This window comes from Melitaea cinxia, chromosome 13, assembly GCF_905220565.1.
Source record: "Melitaea cinxia chromosome 13, ilMelCinx1.1, whole genome shotgun sequence".
Classification (NCBI taxonomy): Eukaryota; Metazoa; Arthropoda; class Insecta; order Lepidoptera; family Nymphalidae; genus Melitaea; species Melitaea cinxia.
In genome coordinates this window covers 16,966,493-16,973,139 of record NC_059406.1, presented here as the reverse complement: position 1 = coordinate 16,973,139, position 6,647 = coordinate 16,966,493, and the positions used below count along the sequence as shown (strand labels likewise).

General features: G+C 35.5%; 1 pseudogene; it reads right to left on the bottom strand.

Moving 5' to 3' along the window:
* Positions 1–327: 327 nt before the first annotated feature.
* Positions 328–448, bottom strand: LOC123659334 (annotated as a pseudogene).
* Positions 449–6,647: the final 6,199 nt, after the last annotated feature.

The following is a 6,647-nucleotide window of genomic DNA, read 5'->3' as shown; positions in this document are numbered from 1 at the left end:
TATAATTTTTTATGTTAAGCTAAATTACAAAAAAAACTTGCAATGAGAATAAATTATATTGTCAAAATTTTTTGAACGACATTTTATAAATATTTAATTTCAGCGTCATCTAGTTAGATTGCAATGTAATACTATCGATATACCTTTGTAGTTTGTATAGTACACGCTAGGTGGCTCTATCTACCAAAAACACCTTAGACTTTTTATTTTAATTAAAAGACATTCAAAAAATCACGGTAGTTTCCGAAAACAGTTCAAATTAGAGCTTCCTATTTATATTTAAATTTACCATATGTGAAATGTAAGAAATTAGAAAACAAACAAAAAGTAATAGATACACGCGGTGTTCCCAGGCGGTCACCCATCTAAGTACTGACCGCGCCCGACGTTGCTTAACTTCGATGATCGACGAGAACCGGTGTTTTCAACGTGATTTATGTACGTTTGAAATCGTGACACGTGACGCGTTTGATCCGTAAAAAATTTATCCTTTATGCGCCTACCAATATTTCACTAAAAAAAAAAAAAAAAAAACGAATCAAATTGTTACCGTTAATCGTCATCAGTTTCACTGTCAACATTCTGATGAAGTCCATCAATGACTTACATGTAAGTGGCAATCGCTTGACTCGCCCTTATAATTATGATCAATTACATGTATGTAACACGTTGTATTGTTAATTGAATTCAATCATTTTAGAAATTATCTGAATGGTTTTTAAAGTTATCGATGTTAAGAGCAATAACACAACATTGCTTTTTCAAGAATGACACAGAATTTTGATGATATTGAAAGCATGAAAATTAAAATATTAATTAATATTATTACGTAATTATTATTATTATTCTATCATTTATTTGTTATTTTAATTATTATTTTTTTCTTAAGTTGTGAATTGTAAATATGTATAATATATCAATAAATATTTGTTATATATTATGTCTTTCCTGTTAATAATTTTGTAATCTGACGTTATTTTATTTAGTTTATGAACCTGTATGTCTATTAAATGTAGGGGCAGTGTCTTTCATCTTCAAAATTATAAATATATTATATTTATATAAATTTCTAATAATGTACGCTGAGAATGAATACTCGAATATTCTATTAAAATAAGCACATATATTAAAATTTGTATTTTTATTATGATTGCTCCGAAAAATAATTTCAAAGGGGACGATAAAACGGTACTAACAAGTAAGTGTTTGAAACAAATGAAGTTGTTTAAGACTTATCGCTGTTAAATAATAAATAATCGCGTGTAAGAACTTGATAATCACATTTTAACTTCAATATTTATCTGGAACGCAATTATCGTAAAATAAATAATTAAGCAATAAAAACCAAGTAACTAAAGTATAGTTAAGCGTAAATAAAAGTCAAATATTATAATACAAACTAAATTAATTTTTAGTAAAGCGCAGTTCTAAATAAATTTAAAAAATACGTTATTTTATTTTATTTTATTGAGAAATACGATCTGATTAAATAAGCTTTGAAAGTAAAATATGCTTATAATATAATTTAAAAATTGAAAGGTTTCATACCTGTTATGAGTTTATACACAAAAATAATATTTAGTAACTAGATGCCAATAAAAAATAAATAAAATGTCTACAGCAAAATTATTGTTAATACAATATCCATTATATAAATCTACTTAGTTACTGTTATACCATGATATAAATCGTTAAAAATTTACAAACGATGTCGAAATTGTTATTTTTTACTCGGAACCTATTTTACATTTCCGAAAGCACAATCTCTTAAACATTGTCAGGCAAATGTCAATTGTTTCGTCTGACAGTTCGCAAATTAAAATATTATCACTATCCTCAGTCTAATATCAAAATGACTCTAAACACAGAATGTCGAGAAATCTACGAACGTTAGTTGGCTCATCTTAAGCTGGCTGGTAAATATACCTCATTTTATAGGCTAATGAAAGGAATATTGATCGCGAATTGAGTTGCGAGTCATAAATACAGCCAGTAAAAGTTATAATCAGTCGTATTTTTCAATAATATGACTCATATTTAACACGAACTTATTAAAAATATCTAATCCAATAATTTGAGACTTTATTTAAGTCTTACTAAATAAGATTACCACATTGGATTCCAGGAAACCCATTAAATGTAATGTCTACTCAATATCAGCGATGCATCCGCCGGCGACGCGGCCGAGATGCAAATGCATCCAATTGACACAGAAAAAGATCCGACATACTCCGCTGTTATAGAAACGCATTTCTATCTCACTTGCCTTCAGTTTTTCGCGTTTTGTCTTAAAAGCTTTATAGAAAGATTATGTGTTATTATAATACAGCCTTATTGTTCTGATTATAGCTAATGATAAGACTACATCCGAAAATAGTTTTCTACTGAAAGTATCATTTATTTAATTCTAGTTATTGTTTAGTAAACACGATTGAAAATTCACAAGGTCATTAAGATTAAATTACTGTTTGCTCTTGTATAATTTAAGACATATTTTGATATTCAGGTTAAAAATAACTTTTAATTTATCTAATGTTAGTTAAATTATTTTCAAAATAATTGAGATTCAAATTTGTATGTGATGTATCGAAGGTGCTTTTGAAGCCTATGTAAATGAAACTATTTCATTTGATTTTTTATTTAATTTTTAAACTTTTTGTTAGTGACAGAAATTTCTGTCTATTTTCAAAAAATGTTTGAACAAAGGTAAACAACCGTAGCAGAGCTATGAAAAAAATATTCATCGAAACTTGCCAAACTAATCTCCACGTTTAAAAATCGCCAAATGTATGGTTGTAGAACTACACGGATATTCGTCATTTATTTCAGGTAAGCCAGGTACGAGAAATATTTTAAACCTGGTATGAAGGAATATAAAGCCAGACTACGAGTTGACTACGTTGTAGCAACTATAATATTATCAATATGTTCTATATTGACAGGTATTTATTATCTGTAAGATATTCTTTTTAGCACTACAACATAGACGAAGACTAACCTACTTTCCTCTTTCAGTTCTGGCTTTCATGCCTCTCGCACTTTCATTCCTCATACTTTATCTTCCTTACATTCATGCAACTGTCCAGCCCGATTGGGGAAGTACCTTGACCTTACAGAAGGTCAAAGCTAAATAATGCTGTTATCAAGCAGTGTTGTGTTCTTGTGGTGAGTAAGATGACCAGAACTTATGGTGGGATTAGGGGTAAAGTCGTCAACGCACTTGCGATGTTTCTGGCGTTGCAGACGTCTATAAGCTACGGTAATCGCTTACCATCAGGTGAGCCGTACGCTTGTTTGGCGACCTACTTGTATAAAAAAATAACGTTATCACAATTAATGATCTTATCTATAACATCTTAACTGGAAGAGATTAAGAATAATGATAGCCCAACTTTGCTCTTTCTTTAAGCTAAAATAGTGCTATTTTATTTAATGAAATTGTGAAGCCTGAAAATGCAATAAAGTATTAAAAATTAAATAAATATAAACGGCGCACAATCTCCTTGCCTGCTGTTTTTGTGTTTATTTGCTACTCATGTTTTTTTGAAGGTAGGTACAAAGTTAATACAAACTGTAGATTTATTATAACCTCTTTGAATAAACAAATCAGTTATCCAAACTTCACATTAAACAACTTGAATGATCAAAACAGAGATCAAACAAATTTGTTTGACTTTCTTATTACGTTATCTTTGCTGAGTGACGTTCACGTTCTTCAGTTGAGATCTTGTTTTACAAAACAATGAGCGTATTTAAAGTTATATTCAAATGTACTGATAGACATTTTACCAAAACGCGTCAAAATGTATTTTTAGGGTTCCGTACCGTCATATTAAAATTAATATTTTTTAAAAATCAAAATCAAAACCATAAACGACTTTTATTTATTTATTTATTTATTTATTTATTTATTTATTTATTTATTCCATCATACATCTAACATTACAGGATATTATCCTAATGCGTTAGTGTCGTTATCGTATTAAATACATGTCATATGAAGATACAAATATAAAAATTGACATCACATTCAATTCCATTATTTCATTTAACAAAATAAAACTAAGTTATTATTAAAAATTCACAATACATAGTCAAATTACATAATCTATATTAATAAAAACTATAATAATTTCGTCAATTTAATAATTTTCATTAAAAATAAAATAAATTAAAACCAATAAAAAAATTTAAACCTAGTCAGTAAAAATAAAATCCAATTAAATACATGATAAAAATGCAATTAATACAATAAAATAAAATATCAAAATATACAAATTTGAAACATAGTCAATAAAACATAATTAAAATTACATAACTCATAGAAAATTAAATTCGTCGAACTATAAAAGGAAAGTATAATATAAATGTCAAAACAAATAAAACCGATTTCAATTTAATTTGTATGAGACGACTCCAGTTACGATCCTCGTGAACTCGTTCAGTGTGCAACTGAATAAGTCAATTCTGTCGGCCACTATGTTAAGCGTGCGTATAGCTCGTGTTAGCGGGGCGTCACGCAACAAGTTGGTGCGCGCCCGGGGTAGTGCTAGGAGGCTGGGGCGTCGTCTCCGCCGCACCGCGTTGTCCACCGCGCACAGCCTGAGTTCTTTGAGAATAGCTGGATTGTCCGTTTCACCGCGTAGAACCTTCCACATGTACGTAGCAAGGGAGACTTCGCGCCTGGTTTCCAACGTGCTGTACCCCACCATGCCTAAAACGAACAAGGTAGGGTACAGCAACGGATAACCAGGGTATACCCCATATAACTTCCGGTACAGAACTCGAGCAAATTTGTTCTGTATCCGCTCTACCATTGCTTTATATTTGATCTCACTCGGGGCCCACACAACCGAGCTACACTCCAAATGACTCTTCACCAAGGCATCATACAAGGCCCGGAGAGCTTTAAAGTTGTCAAAGCCGACCGATTGCCGTAATATGAAGCCAAGGTTCCGGTACGCTTTTTTGCATACCCCGACTATATGTTCCCGAAAGTTGAGATCAGCGGTGAACCGGACACCCAGATCTTTAACCTCGGAGACGCGCTGCAGTGGCTCGCCTTCGATGTGGTACGGGTGATGTCGTGGACAGCGCGCGCGGCTGAAAGACAACACGGAGCACTTAGCCACGTTAAAGTATAATTTGTTGTCGTGGCTCCACCTTACAACCCTGTCTATATCCCGCTGCAGTTTGATGTGATCCGAGGTGTCACCCACTTCGCGTACTAATTTCAGATCGTCAGCAAATAAAAGGCACGTCGACTCATGGATCACCTCCGGTAGATCGTTTATCATAATGATAAATTGGAGGGGACCTAAATTACTGCCCTGGCTGACTCCTGATCTTGTCCAGTACTGTTCCGAATAGTGCCCGCCACAGTCGACGTACTGACGCCTGTCCCGCAGATAACTGGCAAAGAAGGCCAGCGTATGAGGCGTGCACCCCACAGCCGCCAGCTTTGAGAGCAGGACGTCATTATCAACTGTATCGAACGCCTTCCGGAAATCGAAGTAGGCGACGTCCACCTGCCCCCCGGCATCGACCACTGGCCACACCTGTGCCATCAAATGCAGCAGGTTCCCGGATGTCCCTCGTCCAGGACGAAACCCGTGCTGTGCATCAGACAACCGGGCTCTCACCTGCGCATACAATGAGGTATGAATTGCCGACTCAAATATCTTGGCCGGTGCGCTCAGAAGTGCCACTGGTCGATAGTCGCTTGGTTCTGGACCACCTCGTCCCTTTGGGACCGGCACCACTCGTGTTAGCTTCCACCTGTCGGGAAACGTAGCAGTTGCGAGACAGGCATTAAAAACATGCAACAGCGGCTCCTCCAACACGAAACGACAGTCCTTGAGGATGAAGGGTGGAATGCCATCCGGTCCAACGGAGCGCTTCGGTGGCAGCCGCGCCAGCGCCCGACACACATCTGCCTGAGTCAGGCGCGTCAACTGCACGTACCCGCTACCACTCACCGTAGCGCTGACTGCTGAAACATCCAGTCGTGGTGGCTCTGGATTATAAACGGAATGGAAAAATTGTGCAAACATCGTTGCACATTCCTGATCCGAGAGTGCAAGTCTATTCTGTACTAATTCATACCGCCTAGAAGTACCCCTTTTCGCCCTTATGTAATCCCAAAATGCTTTTGGATCCGAAGCGAGGGTGTCCTGTACTCTGTATCGGTATCGGTCATGAGCAAGCGCGGTGTCCGCCTTTACTCTCGCCCTGTACCGAGAGAACGCCTCGTAATCTTTCGGTGATTTACTAATTTTATATGTTTTATGTAAATTGTATTTTATCTGTATATTTTTAATTAATTTCGACGTATACCATACCGGGTAAATATACCTAGTATCTTCACGTTTTTTATTTTTTTTAACGGGTACACAATCGTCAAGAACGTACGTGATTTTTTCATAAAAACAATTTAAAACCGAATTGGGATCATTTAGTAAATATAATTCGGTCCAGTCTATGTTCATGATTGAACCGTACAACTTGACAAAGTCAGCTTTGTTAAAATTCCACTGCTTATACTGTTCCCGAGGCAGTACCTGGTAACTGTTGCCGCGATTCGTAACCGCGGCGACAGCGGCGACAGTGACAGTGACAGCAAGCGGCGGGTGGTACGCGTCCACCGG